The sequence below is a fragment of the Dendrobates tinctorius genome, unplaced genomic scaffold (genome assembly GCF_039654945.1).
Source record: "Dendrobates tinctorius isolate UK_male_01 unplaced genomic scaffold, ASM3965494v1 ptg000036l, whole genome shotgun sequence".
NCBI classification, from domain to species: Eukaryota; Metazoa; Chordata; class Amphibia; order Anura; family Dendrobatidae; genus Dendrobates; species Dendrobates tinctorius.
The window spans coordinates 34967709-34983787 of NW_027361704.1; positions in this window are offsets into that span (position 1 = coordinate 34967709).

The window sequence follows — 16079 nt, forward strand, 5'->3', positions numbered from 1 at the left end:
ATAATCCAGCTTTGGATTGGAAATCTGTGTCTGTGGTGAGTTGGGGTTGTCGGTGTGCCCTTAGTGATGCTCCTGTTTTCTCCACCTCTCCCCAGTCACATGATGTTCCTGACTATTTGGCTGATTATTATGATGTATTTAGTGAGAATGAGTCTGCGTCTTTGCCTCCTCATAGGAGTTATGACTGTGCAATTGAGCTGAGCCCTGGGTGTAAATTTCCCAAGGGTCGACTTTTCAATTTATCTGTACTCGAGCACGAGGCTATGCGATCCTATATTAAGGAGTCGTTGGAGAAGGGTCATATTAGACCATCCTCTTCACCCTTAGGTGCTGGTTTTTTTTTCGTGGCTAAGAAAGATGGGTCATAAAGGCCTTGTATTGACAATCGTTCCCTCAACAAAATTACTGTTAAATATCAGTATCCGTTACCCCTGATTTCTGATCTATTCTCCAGAGTTAAAGGTGCTTGCTGGTTTACAAAGCTTGACCTCAGGGGGGCATATAATCTTATTCGCATTAAGCATGGGGATGAATGGAAGACGGCGTTTAATACTCCGGTGGGACATTTTGAGTACCTGGTGATGCCTTTTGGGCTCACTAATGCCCCTTCTGTCTTCCAGTGCTTCATGAATGATATTTTCCAAGACTTGGTGGATAAATTTTTGATCATCTATCTGGATGATATTTTGATCTTTTCCAAGGATTGGGACTCTCATGTGGAACATGTTCGGACTGTGTTCCGGATTTTGAGGGAGAATTCCCTGTATGTCAAGGGATCGAAATGCCTTTTTGGTGTACAGAGGATTTCACTTTTGGGATTTATTTTGTCTCCGTCAACTATTGAAATGGACCCGGCCAAGGTACAGGCCATTTATGATTGGGTTCAGCCCACTTCTTTGAAGGTCCTCCAGAAGTTTTTGGGTTTTGCTAATTTTTATCGTAAATTTATAGCAAATTTTTCTGGTATTGCCAAACCATTGACTGATTTGACTAAGAAGGGTGCTGATGTGCTGAATTGGTCTCCGGAGGCTGTTTCTTCCTTTCAGGAGCTGAAGCGAAGGTTCACTTCAGCTCCGGTTTTGCGGCAACCTGATGTCTCACTCCCGTTTCAGGTAGAGGTGGACGCTTCTGAGATTGGTGCAGGAGCTGTTTTGTCCCAAAAAGATCCTGTGACATCTAAAATGAATCCCTGTGCTTTCTTTTCCCGAAAGTTCTCCCCATCCGAACGTAACTATGATGTGGGGAATCGGGAACTGTTAGCCATGAAATGGGCATTTGAGGAGTGGAGACATTGGTTGGAGGGAGCTAAACATCAAGTCGTGGTCCTTACTGACCACAAGAATTTGATTTACCTGGAGTCGGCCAAACGCTTGAATCCTAGACAGGCTAGGTGGGCCTTGTTTTTCACACGTTTTGATTTTGTGGTCTCTTTTCTTCCGGGCACTAAGAATGTCAAGGCAGATGCCCTCTCTAGGAGTTTCTTTGCTGATTCTCCTGTTGTGACCAAGCCTGCTACCATCTTAGGTGAGGGGGTAGTTCTTTCTGCCATCTCGCCCGATTTGAGACGTTCTCTGGAAGAGTTTCAGGAGGACAAACCTGAGCGTTGTCCCATTGGAAAATTGTATGTTCCTGACCAGTGGAGGAAGAGAGTGATGTCTGAAGTTCATTGCTCTGCATTGGCTGGTCATCCAGGTATTTTTGGTACTAGAGATTTGGTGAGTCGGTCTTTTTGGTGGCCTGCCTTGTCTCGTGATGTCAGGAATTTTGTGCAGTCCTGTGGGACTTGCTCTTGGTCTAAACCTTGTTCTCACTCTAGTGGGTTGTTGATGCCTTTGCCGGTGCCCAGGAGACCATGGACCCATATTTCAATGGATTTTATCTCTGATATGCCTGTCTCTCAGAGAATGACTGTTATTTGGGTGATTTGTGATAGATTCTCTAAGATGGTCCATCTTGTACCACTCTCTAAGTTGCCTTCTTCCTCAGAGTTGGTGCCCTTGTTTTTGCAACAGGTGGTTCGCTTGCACGGGATTCCTGAGAACATTGTATCTGACAGAGGAGTTCAGTTTGTGTCTAGATTTTGGAGGACTTTCTGTTCCAAGCTGGGAATTCAGTTGTCCTTCTCCTCTGCGTTTCACCCTCAGACCAATGGGCAGACGGAGAAAACAAACCAGACTTTGGAGTCGTATTTGAGATGTTTTATTTCTGCTGATCAGGATGATTGGGTTTCATTTTTGCCCTTGGCCGAATTTGCTTTAAATAATAGAGCTAGTTCTGCCACTTTGATGTCACCTTTTTTTTGTGACTTTGGGTTTCATCCTCGATTCTCTTCAGGGCAGGTGGAGCCTTCTGCCTGCCCAGGTGTTGACACTGTGGTGGAGAGAATGCACCAGATCTGGGACCAAGTGGTGGATAAGTTGTCTCTCTCCCAGGAAAAGGCCCAGCAGTTTTCCACCCGGCATAGGACCATTGGTCCCCAGTTTAAGGTGGGTAATATGGTTTGGTTGTCATCAAAGAATATTGCTATGAAGGTGGCTTCTCCAAAGTTTAAACCTAGATTTATTGGACCTTACAAGATTTTGGAGATTCTTAATCCAGTCTCTTTTCGATTGGCTCTTCCTGTTACATTTAAGATCCATAACGTGTTTCATAAGTCTCTGTTAAAGAGGTTTGTTGAGCCAGTAGTTCCTGTGGTGGCACCTCCTGACCCGGTATTGGTTGAAGGTAATGTGGAATATGAGGTTGAGAAGATACTGGATTCTCGCCTGGCTAGACGGAGACTCCAGTATTTGGTTAAATGGAAGGGTTATGGCCAGGAGGATAATTCTTGGGTCCCTGCATCTGATATTCATGCCGAAAGATTGGTTCGTGCCTTTCATCGGGCCCATCCTGATCGCCCTGGTGGCATGGATGAGGGTTCGGTGACCCCTCCTCAAAGGGGAGGTACTGTTGTGAGTTCATTTTCCCCTTCACCGGCGATGTCTGATGAACTCCCTCTTCTGGTGAAGGAAGGTAGTGAGGCTGATTACCAAACACCTGATCTGGTAGATGATGATTGGGTACCAGGAAATTCTGACTGGATATAAGGCAGCCAACACCCTTCTGAGTCGCTGGTGATTTTTCTGCTGGATTCTTGGAGACCAGTCTGATTCCTGCTTCCCAAAGATAAGTTTTTGCTCTGCTATTGAACTTATTAGTTTTGTTTTGTTTACCTTGTTTTTTGGTGTTCAGCCATCCCCGGTCGGGGGTGTGCTGAGTTCCATTTTTGTCTCTGATCAGTTTGTCTCTTTGCTCTGTCTTCAGAATTTACTTGAGTGCTGATATAGTCTTTTTGAAGTCCTAGCGACTTCAGGGCCTGTTTTTCCTATCAGTCGGTTGGGACATTTTTTGGTAGGGTTTTTTATGGATTGCAGACAGCAGCTTTTCTGTCCTGTCCTTTTTAGGTAGCTTGGGCCCCATCGTTTGCTCAACCTATCTTTCTATCTGTGTTAGTGCTTTCATCTTGCTTCACCGTCATTATATGTTGGGGGCTGCGTATTGCTTTTGGGTCTGCTCTGGGGCAGTTTAGATTTCCCCTTTCTTTCTTTAGGCCTATTTAGTTCTCCGGCTGTGATCAAGGGGTCTAGTGCATCGTAGGAACCCCCCACGGCTACTGTTAGTTGTTGTGGATAGGATCAGGGGTCTGCAATCCGATAGCTGCCAGCCTCTCCGGTTTTCTGGACTTAGCTTGTGTTTTTGTTTTTTCCTCCTTCGGTGACTCATTCATAACACCCTTCATTGCCGAGCACCACAGGTGGCGTCACGTATCATCCACTTATAAACTTTAACCAGCCACTCTTAACCCCTTTTACATGGACACCCAGGGCCACGGACCAGATCACCGCTACTGTGACACTTCCCTCTGAGATACCGGCCCGGTACCGAGTACCCCACAGCCCTGGGAGGGTAACCCATTTTGGCATCACGTACAGGATTTACGGAGCCCGGTGTCCCCGGGTCCTGTGTGCCAGAGACTGTGCTGTGTTTGCCACAGACTGTTGGCGCCATTGCCGCCATTACCTCGCTGCTTGGCGCGCACGGGAAACCAAAGGGGCGGGCCATCATGGGCGGAGTCAGCCGGAGAGCACGAAAAGTGAAGTGCTGCGCGGGAGGAGGCCAGCGAGTGGGAAGTGAGAAGCCGAGGCCTGCTGTCCCGGCGTCCCCCCGATCATCCAGCCTACAGAGTGGCAGCCGGTAAGCCAGCGCAACCCAGGGCCTGGCCAAACGTTAACTAGGGGGAAGAGAATGTCTGAAGCAACAGCAGACGCAGCGGCGGATGCCACTGCAAACCCCACAGTGCCACAAGCTGCAGGGCCCAGTGCAGCTGCGGCTCCCATTACGCAGCTGCATCCAGCAGCCAGCCCTGCCTCCACAGCGCCACAAGAATCAACGCCCACCGCAGTAGTCCCCATAATGCCGCTGTCCATGCCCTATATACTGGGAGCGGACTGGCTACCGCAGTACTCAGGTGAGTCACATACCCTGAGTGAATTCAAACAGAGACTGTGCAGTTTGTTTGAGGTGTATCCTCTGTCTGAAAACCGAAAAGTGAACATCCTTATTGGGCAGCTAACTGGTGCAGCACAGAGGGAAGTAAAAGCCTGGCAGGACACTGATAAAGAGACTGTTAAAAAGATCCTGGCTAAGCTAAAAAGCACCTTTGACACCCGCTCTGCAGCTGAAATAAAGATGAGATTCTTTGGGTGTAAGCAGAGAGTGCAGGACAGTATACGGGTCTATGCACTTAACCTACAGGAGGCGCTGCGAGCCATAAAGCAGTTTGACCCAGACAGTGTGAAAGATGGAGACAGACTGTTAAAGGAGCAATTTATTGAGGGCCTCCTATCCAGAACCCACAGAGCACAGCTGCACATCATAGCCCTACAAAACCCTGACCTAGACTTTGCAGACTTCAAAGACAGGGCTATTCGGGTGCTGCATGAACCAAACGTCAGTCGTCCAGCGCCCTCTAAGCACCCAGCGATCACATACCATCAAGAAGCAGCATCTTTCCCTCTTAGCCCGGTGGAGGCTGATGCACAGACTCTGGACTCCTGCGTCTTCAGGTCCAGGAGCTGACCAAAAATATGGCTGCACTTGCCAAAACTGTGCAGTCCCTGCAGGTGTCATCCAAGGAAAAGATCCAGCTGGCCTCTAGTCCAGAGGATGTCCCGTGACTATGGAAGAAGAGGATCCCGCCACACCAAGGGAGAGACCTCGATCGCTATGACCAGAACGGACATCCCATCTGTCGTCACTACCACAAGGCAGGCCACATTGTAAGGTTCTGTTATTTAAATGAGCAACCCCTGGGGCAGAGGGCCAACCCCCAGGAGTAGGACCACAAGGCCCAAAGAACTGGCGAGCCAAGTATGTTGGAGGGCGACCGGTCCTCCCAGTGGTGATTGACGGCATCCCCATGAACGCTTTGCTGGACACTGGCTCTCAGGTGACAACTATGCCATATATCCTTTACAAGCAGTATTGGGCTGACTCTGAACTTACCCGTGACCCAAGTGATGAACTAACAGTAGTTGCTACTTGCTAGCAATGGTCAGTCTTTGCCGCAAGTAGGATGTAAAGAGATTACTATTAAAGTGGGGCGAGTAGAGTTAAAATCTCAAGGTCTGATAGTTGTAGACATTGATCGACGAGAATGTAGCCCAATGATGACCTTAGGTACTAATGTGATTGAAAATTGTCTTGCCGAGGTTATTGTTTTGTTGCAACAGGTGGCTGAGACTGCTGGTTCCAGTGAACAACGAGTCCTGCAGAAGGAGATCAAGGCCCTGATGCAAAGACAACAGGTAGAACTGTCTGGCGGAGAAATTGGCAGCGTCAGAGTGAGTGATTCTTTCCCCATTGCGATACCCCCCAGATGTGAAATGTTAATTTGGTGTCGGGCAGCCATAGGCCTCAGAGGAAAAGATTACCAAGCATTGGTAGAGCCAGTGTACTCTGATAGCCGGCCCACTGTCCTGACAGCCAGAGGGGTAGTGGATGTCCACAAAGGGAGAGTACCTGTACGCCTCTTATATTGGGGGGAAGAGGAGGCCACAATACCTCGGTATGCCACAGTTGCTAAGCTGCTTACTGTCAGTAACAACGCAATACAGGCAGCAGAGCCCTTGGTCTCATCCGACCAAGTGGAGGACAATGGCTCTGTAAAGCAGCTAGAGGAGTGGTGTCAGCAGCTGCATGTGGGAACTGACTCCACCCCTTCATACCAAAAGAGTGGGGTTTACCGAGTGACTCAGGAGTATGAGTGGGTATTCAGTAAACACCCTCTAGACTTTTTGATAAGGCAAAAGGGGTTCAACACCATATCCCCACTGGAGATCATCCACCCATTAAAGAAAGGTACCGGCCTATACCCCCAACACAATACCAATGTGCCAAAAGTATGTTGCGGGAAATGAATGAGGCTGGGATGATCATATACAGTTGTAGCCCCTGGGCAGCTCCAATAGTCTTTGTGAAAAAGAAAGATGGTACTGGATCGCCCTCGCACCCAGGGCAGCGGGGTACTCGGAGCCGGGCCCGGTGGATTTCAATGGGAGATGTTACGGTAGCTGCGACCCGGTCCGTGGCCCTGGGCGTCCATTGTAAAAGGGGAATAGAGTGGATGATGATGTTTAAAGTTTATAAGTGAATGATTCGTGACGCCACCTGTGGTGTTCGGCAATGAAGATGTTAAGGCGACGCTGCAGACAGATCCTCTGGGACAGATTGTGTGGTGCAGCAATAATGTTGTGGCCCTCCACAGGTAGGGCAGTGGTCCCAGGGCAGTGTAGATGAAGAGAAAGTGAGGAGACGTAGATGGTGCAGTGTCAGGCACAGCGATTTAGCAGTGCTGAGTGGGTTGGCTGTTGTGAGTTCATTTTCCCCTTCACCATTGAGGTCTGATTAACTCGCTCTTCTGGTGAAGGAAGGTAGTGAGGCACCTGAGCAGGATGATGATGACTGGGTGACTGGAATTGCTGACTGGATATAAGGCAGCCGACGCCCTTCTGCCTTGCTGGTGATTTCTCAGAGGGATTCTAGGAGACAAGTCTGATTCCTGCTCCTCAAAAGCTAAGTTTTCTGCTCTGCTTTTTGCATTTGTGTTTTGGTTTTGTTTTGCCTTGTTTTTCTGGATTTCTGCCATTCCCTGCTGGGGTGAGCTGAATTCCTTTTTGCTCTGTCTTCAGAAAATACCTGAGTACTGATACAGTCTTTTTGAAGCCTAGCGTCTTCAGGGCTTTTTTCCCTATCAGTCTGTTGGCTCTTGTTTTGATAGGGTTTTGGCGGATTGCAGACAGCAGCTTTTCTATCCTGTCCTACTTAGTTAGCTTGGGCCCCATCATTTGCTCAGCCTTTCTTTCTATCTGTGTGAGTGTTTTTTCATCTTGCTTCACCGTCATTATATGTTGGGGGCTGCCTATTGCTTTGGGGTTGTCTCTGGGGCAGTTTAGATTTCCCTTTCTGTCTTTAGGCTATTTAGTTCTCCGGCTATGATCGAGGGGTCTAGGGCACCGTAGGAACCCCCCATGGCTACTGCTAGTTGTTGTTGATAGGTTCAGGGGTCTGCAATCTGATAGCTGCCAACTTCTCTGGTTTTCTGGACTTAGCTAGTATTTCTGCTTTTGCCTCCTACGGTGACTCAATCATAGCAGTTGGCGCAGTAATAAGCGGAGGACACCAGGGCATGTAGTTCCAAAGCTTTACTCACAGTCTGTTTTGCATACAGGTGCCCGCCTCGGTGCTGTGTCCTCCAGGCCAGGGGCTCAGCCAACTTCCAGGCAAGATGAAGTACTCCCTTCCAACACTCCGCCAACATATGTGCCTTTTCTGAATGTCTCCCTTTTGCGCCTATAGTGAAGTACTCACAGTACTGAGTTACACTGTAGTTCCTCCTGTCAGATGTTCCTATGAACTCTACTTGTACGGCAGACAGCTGTAGCCCGCTTCGGGGACTCTTTGCTTCTTAGTCCCGGCTCAATCTCGTTGCTGTTGTGCCCCCAAGTCTTGTGTGGGAATAAAGTGGTGACAACTTCTATTCCTCTGGTGTCTGCTGCAGGACCATTAGTATCCATGCAACATCGGGGACTGGACCCCGGCCTTGCGCTGTGAACTCGGGAAGGGTTCTGCTCTAACCCTGATCCTTAGTCCTCCTCTCCTTATGTTCCGTGCTAATCCTTCCTTCTTATGGAGAGAGTCAGGCTTTCCATCAATGTCTCTTTCCTGTGCCAGCGGACCCAGGTCACTGAGGTCGGCTGCAGCACTTCCTTCATCCATCCCTCTCAGGGGATCTTCACTCTTCCTCAGACTCTGTCAGACTGACTAAATCCTAAACTCTTCCTGCTCTTTTGGTGCCAACTAACTCCACCTGGCTCCCAGCACGCTTCGTGTTCCAAGCAGGGAGCCACCAAAGGGTGCTTTGCTACACTACTATGTTGTGTGGGATGCAGGTGTTGGAGCATGGTCAGGTGTCTCCACCTTACCTGGATAGTGGGGCACCACACCTCAGGAGGAGGTGCAGTACCTCTGTGGCGACTGAACCCTCAGGGGCATCACATACCCCCCCGTTAAACACAGCATGTCTGAGGGCTGCAAGTGAACAAAGTTAGACAAAACAAAGGAACATACAAAATTTTTGGAATGCTTAATGAACAATACTTATCTAAACTTCCCAATTTGGGAGGCACTCACTCTTGAACGTTGCAAACAATTTAACTATCTATACTTAATATATATTAAAAGCTATATTACCTAATTTAAAGTGCTATGGTGCCAGTTCAAGTATCATCTTTAACACATTTTCTATTACTTCGAGACTTCTAAACCCTAGGTGACAACCGCTGATGCCTGGTTCGTCACCTGCATTTTCAATCTTCATTCAAATTTTCATCTTTATTCCAATCCTTCATCTCTTTATTAAAACATTCCTAGTTGTTATTACTATCAATTAAATTCTATTTAAAGGCTGTTCTATAATTATTAATACTTTCATAAGGCACATTATAAAATACTTCACATCAAAACTTCAATAATTCTTGTAAGTGCTGGACACCGCTCCCAGCCGGGATTTCTTGCAGTGTCCTTTAGGTGGGAGCCATGCTCCAGGTTGAGGTAGTCCTTATCCATAAAATACTTCTGTAAAACCAAGAAAGGGCACCTAAAGAGGTGCAACTATGTACAGGTCAGTTCTGGATCATTCACTGTCCATGATCTCACAGTTCAATTAAAAGAGGCTGCCAAGGAAACTGGGCAAACTGGAACAACATGATGAACCAAAACCAAAAATAGAAAAAAAAATTGAAAAAGGCATAACAGAGCCTATACCCTATTGGGTAACAGTTAGTTAGTTAGTTAGTTGTTAATGTTGGTCCCCTCCTGGGGTGGTGGATGCGGGTTGCTTGGGCTGCTTCCAGGGGAGAATTGCAGGGCATCCTCTTCTTGCTGACTGTCCACAAATTGCATGTATTCCTTCTCCCAAGAAGTGAGGTTGGTATCTGCCGGTGTAGATGGAATGGCAGCGGGAGCAACTGCTGCCTGTGAGGGTAACACTTCAGCTGCTGCTGGTGATATCTCTGCTTCCAGTCATTCTGTAGGTGTTGCAGCTGGTACCAGTGGATGTTGTTCCCCAATTTCAGGTGGTACCACAGTTAGCAGTGTTGCTGTCTTGGTTTTTGGCCAAACATCTGGTGGCACAGACGTATGTGGGCACTGGTAGGGTGAAAGGCGAGGGTTCTGAATCTCTGGAAGGGAAAACCCATGATGTATAGTAACACCCACCAGCTGGTCAGGTTCCTCCGCTGAAATCAACAAATGCCATATGGGACGTGCCTGCTCTAGCCTTACTCTTCTCAACAGGGACTTCTTCCACTTCCCCATCGCAGTTTGCTTAGTGTCTCTAAATTGAGAGCATAGCTCCTCCAATTGTCCCATGTGGAGTTTGAGCATGCCGGCTGCAGTGCATGAGAACTCAGGGGCTAACCCATTGGCGGGAGTGACGGCCATACCTGGAGCCTCCCGAAGGTGCACGATGTTCACTGCCTGACCCGGGATCGGAGACGATGGCGGGGCAGATGGCGGCTCCTGGTCCGCAGGGGTCTCCGGTGGGACCTGTGCAGCTGCGTCAGGTCCAGGCAGGAGTTCAGCTTCTCCCTGCTCAGCTCCCGGGCCTTCCGGTAACTCCTCCGGGCAGGCGACGCTCAGCGGTGGCTGCAGCAAATGGATGGAGACAGGCGCCGCTGGTTACAGGGCAGCGGCTGTAGATTTCACTAGTGCTGCCTGGGGAAGATCTGGTGCAGCAGCAACGGGTACCGCGGGTGAAGGTACCGGTGATGGAGGTACGGATGGTGTAGGCCCCTCCTGGGCATGCTGCCAGTTCATAACCCAGAGCGCCTCCTGTCTCAGCTGCAGGTGATATGTCAGCCGGGCGATCTTGTCCTCCAGCTGCTGGCGGTTCATTTTGGAAGTCGGATCGGAGCCTTCAGCCAATGCGCCGGGGAGGTTCAGCTCAACCTCCTCGCACTCTTCAGGTCTCCTTCCGTCTTCCATCATGGCATCCTCCTGGCGTTCTTCTTCCTTCCTGGCTTCTTTTCCCGCCACCGGCTCTCGCTCCTCCTTCTGGGGGCGGCATCTTCTTCCTACTCCTCCATACCAAGCCAGTATCCGAACCCCTCGGGGGTGGGCCATGTTGCAGTTGCATAGAGGTTCAGGCAGGGGAGGCCCAGGACAGTTTGCAGTCTTTTCTTAGGACCATCCATGTTGTCGCGCCCTTCTTCACCGCGCCGGTGACCATTTTGAGAGTCCCTTTTACAGTCTATTAATTTGGTTATTCTGCACATTCTCAGCAATGTTTAAGTCCAATAAACTCAGGCACACAGAACCCGGTGGCACCGAGCTTTGTCATCCTGTTCGTGACGCCAAAAATGGATCGCCCTCGCCCTTGTGGGGTCCGCAATGAATCCGAACCCCTTCTCTTGATTCACGTTCAGAACCTGCCCCCAGCCAAGTGCATCCCGGGGTCTGCAACGACTAGCACGGGCCCTCTCCTTCCGAGCCAGATCCGGGCCCAGCACAGCCATCTTCCTCTGCTCTCTCTCATGGTATTCCGCTGCCAGCTGTCGGATGGTGGCCTGACATCTCGCCCGACTCTCTTCCTCCTCCTGCTCTTCCTGGGACCTGCCCTCACCCATGGCACTAGCATCTCGGTCCCAGACCAGATCCAGGACGACCTGGCCAGCCGCTGCAACTGCGGTACACCCCTGGGCCTCCCCAGGTGGAGGAACGTCCGACGTACCTGGGGCCTCCTGGTGGTGCGGCCTCTGCTCTGGTGCAGGTGGTGATGGAGCGGATGGTGACTCCGGGTCCGCAGGGGTCTCTACTCCCGGGTCCTCCAGTAAATCCTTCGGGCTGGTGGCACTCAGCCGTACGGTCAGGGTAGAAGTGTAGATCAGCGCTGCCCGGGGACAGTCCGGTACGGTAGCAGCAGGTACCGATGGAGAGGGTACTGCTGGTGTAGGCCCCGCCGGGGTGCGCTGCCGTCTCAGCTTCTCCAAGGCCTCCCTCCTCAGCTGCAGACGGGTGGTCAATTCGGCAATTTCTTCCTCCAGTTGCTGGCGGTTCATTCCGGAGCTCGGGTTGGAGCCGTCAGCCATGGCGCCAGGGAGATCCATTTCCCTGCACTCCGCAGGCCTCATTCCCTTGCTCTCCAAAATGGTGTTCTGGCGTTCTTCCTGCCTCGGCCCCTTTCCCGCCACTGGCTTCTTCTGCCCCTCCTTCCGGGGGCGGCGTCTTCTTCCAGCGCCTCCATACCAAGCCAGTATATGAACCCTTCGTGGGGTGGGCCATGTTGCTGTCACATAGTAATTCAGGCAGGGGAGGCCCAATACTCTTCGTTGTCTTTTCCTAGGACCTCCCATCTCTTCACGCCCTTCTTCTTTGCGCCAGCGGCCATTTCTAATGTCCATTTTACAGTCTATCAAATCCTTTCTTCGGCACATTTTCAAAAGTGTAAAGTCCAATACATTTCAGACGCACAGAACCCGATGGAGTCGGGACTCGTCATCCTGTTCGTGACGCCAAAATTGGGTCGCCCCGTCCAAGGCTTCACCCAGGGCTGTGGGGTACTCAGTACCGGGCCGGTGTCAGGGGGAGATATGTCACAGCAGCGGTGACCCGGTCCGTGGCCCTGGGCGCCCAATATCAATGGCAGATGATGCTTGTAATGTAGTTTATATGGAAAGTTCGTGACGCCACCCATGGTGTTTGGCAAGTAAGATGTTAAGCCAACGCTGCTTGCAGATCCACTGGGACTGATGGTGTGATGCAGCAAAGATGGTGTAGCTCCCCACAGGTGGAGCTGTAGTCCCAGGGCAGTATAGGCGCTATGGATGAGGATAGGTGCAGGACGGTGTGGATGCTGGTACCCAGATGTAGCGGTGCTGAAGGTGTTAGTGACGAATGAATGGAGGACACCAGAGCTTGCAGTTTCAAAGCTTTACTCACAGTTCGTGGTGCACACTGGTGCCTGCCTCCGTGCCGTGTACTCCGGGGTAGAGACTCAATCAACCTCCTGGGCAAGTCAGGGCTCTCCTCTCCACCACTCCACCAACATGTGCCTTTCCTGAACGACTCCTCTATTGCGCCTTTTAGTGTGAAGAACTTGTCACGCGGGGCTTAGGTCAACTAAGGCAGAAATACCCGGGGCCCCTGTGATGTCCCTTTAACTAGGGGAAACCCTGTCTGACCCTCAACCCAGGGTTTTTGCTGAAGGTGCAAATGCCTGAGCCTCCACCCTTTCCTTATCTCCTGCTCAGCCCTAAGCTTAACCCTCCACCCTCCACCCAGTGAGGAGACAAACCACCAAAGCCCCAAACAATAAAGACAGACAGGGAGAACTTAAACTGCACCGCGCCGCATACACACAGGACTATACAGTAATGTGAACAGGGCACAACAAAACACAAATATGGGAATGCGAGAAGGTAACAATGGATCATACGACACCAGATATGAATCTCTCTCTCTCTCCAACACCTCCACTCCAGACCGGAACCACTTGGTATGACACACAAGCTATAATCGGCGACGCCCATAGGCCAGCACGACTTTTTAAAGACCGTGGGCGTGACCAAACATCCAACCTGATCTTCAGCTAGATTAACCCCCGATAGCCTGAGAAACTCAAGCCGGCGCCACTGAGGCTATAGTGGACGGAGGTGGAACTACCTCTGCCTGCCGGACGCTGTGGTGTGAATAGCGTCCGACATGACAGAACTCCAGTACCGTGGTTCCCTGAAGTTCCTCCTGTCAGATGTTCCTAACAACTCTACTTGTATGACAGACAGCTGTAGCCTGCTTCGGGGACTCCCTTCTCCTGAATCCCGGCTCTCTATTTGGTTGCTGTTGTGTCCCAAGTCTTTGATGGGAGTAGTGCATTTACAGCCAACTACTCCACCGGTGTCTGCTGCAGAACCATAAGTGTACTTACAACCTCGGGGACCGGGCCCCGGCCTTGCGCTGAGAACCTATAGGCAGGGTTCCTATCCAACCCACTCCTCCTCTTTGTTCTCCTACTCCTTCGTTCCGCGCTGTTCCTTCTCTCTCTTATGGAAGCTTAGGTTGCAGTCCTAAGTCTCTCCACCTTTCTTACTTTCCCGTGCCAGCTGGCTCAGGTCACTGAGGCAGCTGCAGCACTCCTTCCTCCATCCCTTCTTCCAGGGATCCCCCACTCCTCACTGAGTGGCTTCCTACTCCGCTGACCTTCTGTCAGACTAGCCTGGACTGAAACTAGTAATCCTAAACTTCCCACTCTTTTATATGAATCTCAACTTCACCCACCTCCCAGCACATCTCGTGTTACGAAGCAAGGAATCACCAGAGGTGCTCTGCTACCCTCTAAGCATGAGGCACAATGTGATCAGTGCTGAACTATCCTGTGTGTGGGGTGCAGGTGTTGGAGTGCGGAAAGGAGCTCCCAACTTACCAGGATGGTGGGGCACTACACCTTAGGAGAAGGTGCAGTACCTCTGTGGCGACTGAGCCTCAGGGGCGCCACAATAGCCCTTTCAAAACTCCGACACATACCTTGCCTGGCTCACACCTTGAACCTGGTGGTGCAATGCTTCCTCAATAATTATCCGGAGTTAACAGGCCTGCTCCAGAAGGTCCGAAGACTGTGCTCGCACATCCGCCGGTCACCCGTACGCTCCAGTTGTATGCAGAAGCTGCAGCGATTGCTCCAACTTCCCAAGCACCGCCTAATTATCGACATTGCAACAAGGTGGACCTCCACCCTGCACATGGTTGAGAGGTTGTGCGAACAGAGGCAGGCTGTAATGCATTTGTGGGAGGATACACGGCCAGGCACTTTGAGGGCAGACATGGAGTTGTCGGGTGTGCAGTGGTCGAAGCTGAAAGACCTCTGTAAAGTCCTTCAGTGTTTTGAGGAATGCACACAACTGGTAAGCGCAGACGACGCCATCATAAGCATCCCACTTATGCGTCTGCTCATGCAAACTTTGACGCACATTAAGGAGCAGGCGTCTGCAGCCGAGGAGGATGAGGAAGAGGAGGAGGGAAGCCTTGATGGCAGTCAGCCATTGTCTGCTCCGGGACCTCTCCTGGACGAGGTGGAGGAAGAAGAGGAAGAGGAGGAGGAGGATGATGATGGGGATGATTATTTAGGGGAGGAGGATGCTTCTCGTGGGGCAAGAGAAAATGTTGGCGTGGCAAGGTCAGGTACAGGGTTTGTGCGTGACTGGAGGGATGTGGATTTGCTAGAAAGTGCTCCTCCACCCAGCACTCGCAGTGCATCATTGACACCTGGAACATTGGCCCACATGTGCGATTATGCCTTGCGGATCCTAAAAAGGGAACCCCGCATTGCCAAAATGATGAACGATGACGACTACTGGTTGGCCAGCATCCTGGATCCACGCTATAAAGGCAAATTCCAAAACATAATGCCACAGGAGAACCTTGACCTAATATTGGCTAACAAACAAGCAACTCTGGTAAACCATTTGTTTGAGGCATTCCCAGCACACAGCAGCGGTGATGGTTCTCCAACGAGCCGCAGGGGGCAACATGCAAGAGGTGTTCGTGGTGCACACATCAGAAGTGGCGTTGGAGACAGGGGTTTCATGACCATGTTGTGGACTGATTTTTCAAGTCCTGCTCACACGACTGGTAATACTGCATCGATTGTAAGTGACAGGAGACAGCAGTTGTCAACTATGGTTACAAACTACTTCTCGTCCCATATTAATGTTCTCCCTCACAGTTCATTTCCCTTTGACTATTGGGCCACTAAGCTGGACGCCTGGCCTGAATTGGCACAATATGCCTTACCAGAGCTCGCTTGCCCTGCTGCTAGTGTGCTATCGGAAAGAGTCTTCAGTGCTGCTGGCTCAATCCTGACAGAAAAAAGGACCCGTCTGTCGACCCAAAATGTTGATGATCTAACCTTCATTAAAATGAACCATGCATGGGTTTCAAAGGATTTTGTCCCACCTTCCCCTGATGACACATAGGATGCCAGAAAAATGGCTCGCTTTTGTCATCCTCTTCCTCGGACTTCTCCAATTCCTCCATCTGCAGCTGCTGAATGTCCAACATCAACATATGCCATTTTCTAAACCTCCCAAACTGGGCTGCCTCCCCCCCCCATGGCCGGGGTCACCACCTAGCGCACGCAACCGTGCAAGTGCCATTGCCCTGGACAGGTGGGTGGGCCGACTCTTGGGCGCCGGCACTGGCACAGGGTCCCTCATAGTGCAATCAAGTGTCTCTGACGGTGGGGGTGCACACCCGCCGTCAGACACACCGGCGTACTATGAGGGGCCCAGTGCCAGTACCGACGCCCATGAGTGGGCCCCCTTTGCTTGGGCAGGGCCCCAGCATTTGCAATATTTATCTCTCCCTGCTCCTCCGCTGTGTAGTCTGGGCTGTCAAATCCTTCCCTGGGACTGCCACTACAAATTTGGTGAACTGATAGATGATGGTTAAGACGTAGCTATGCCCTGTCCTGCTGGCCATGCTCTAGC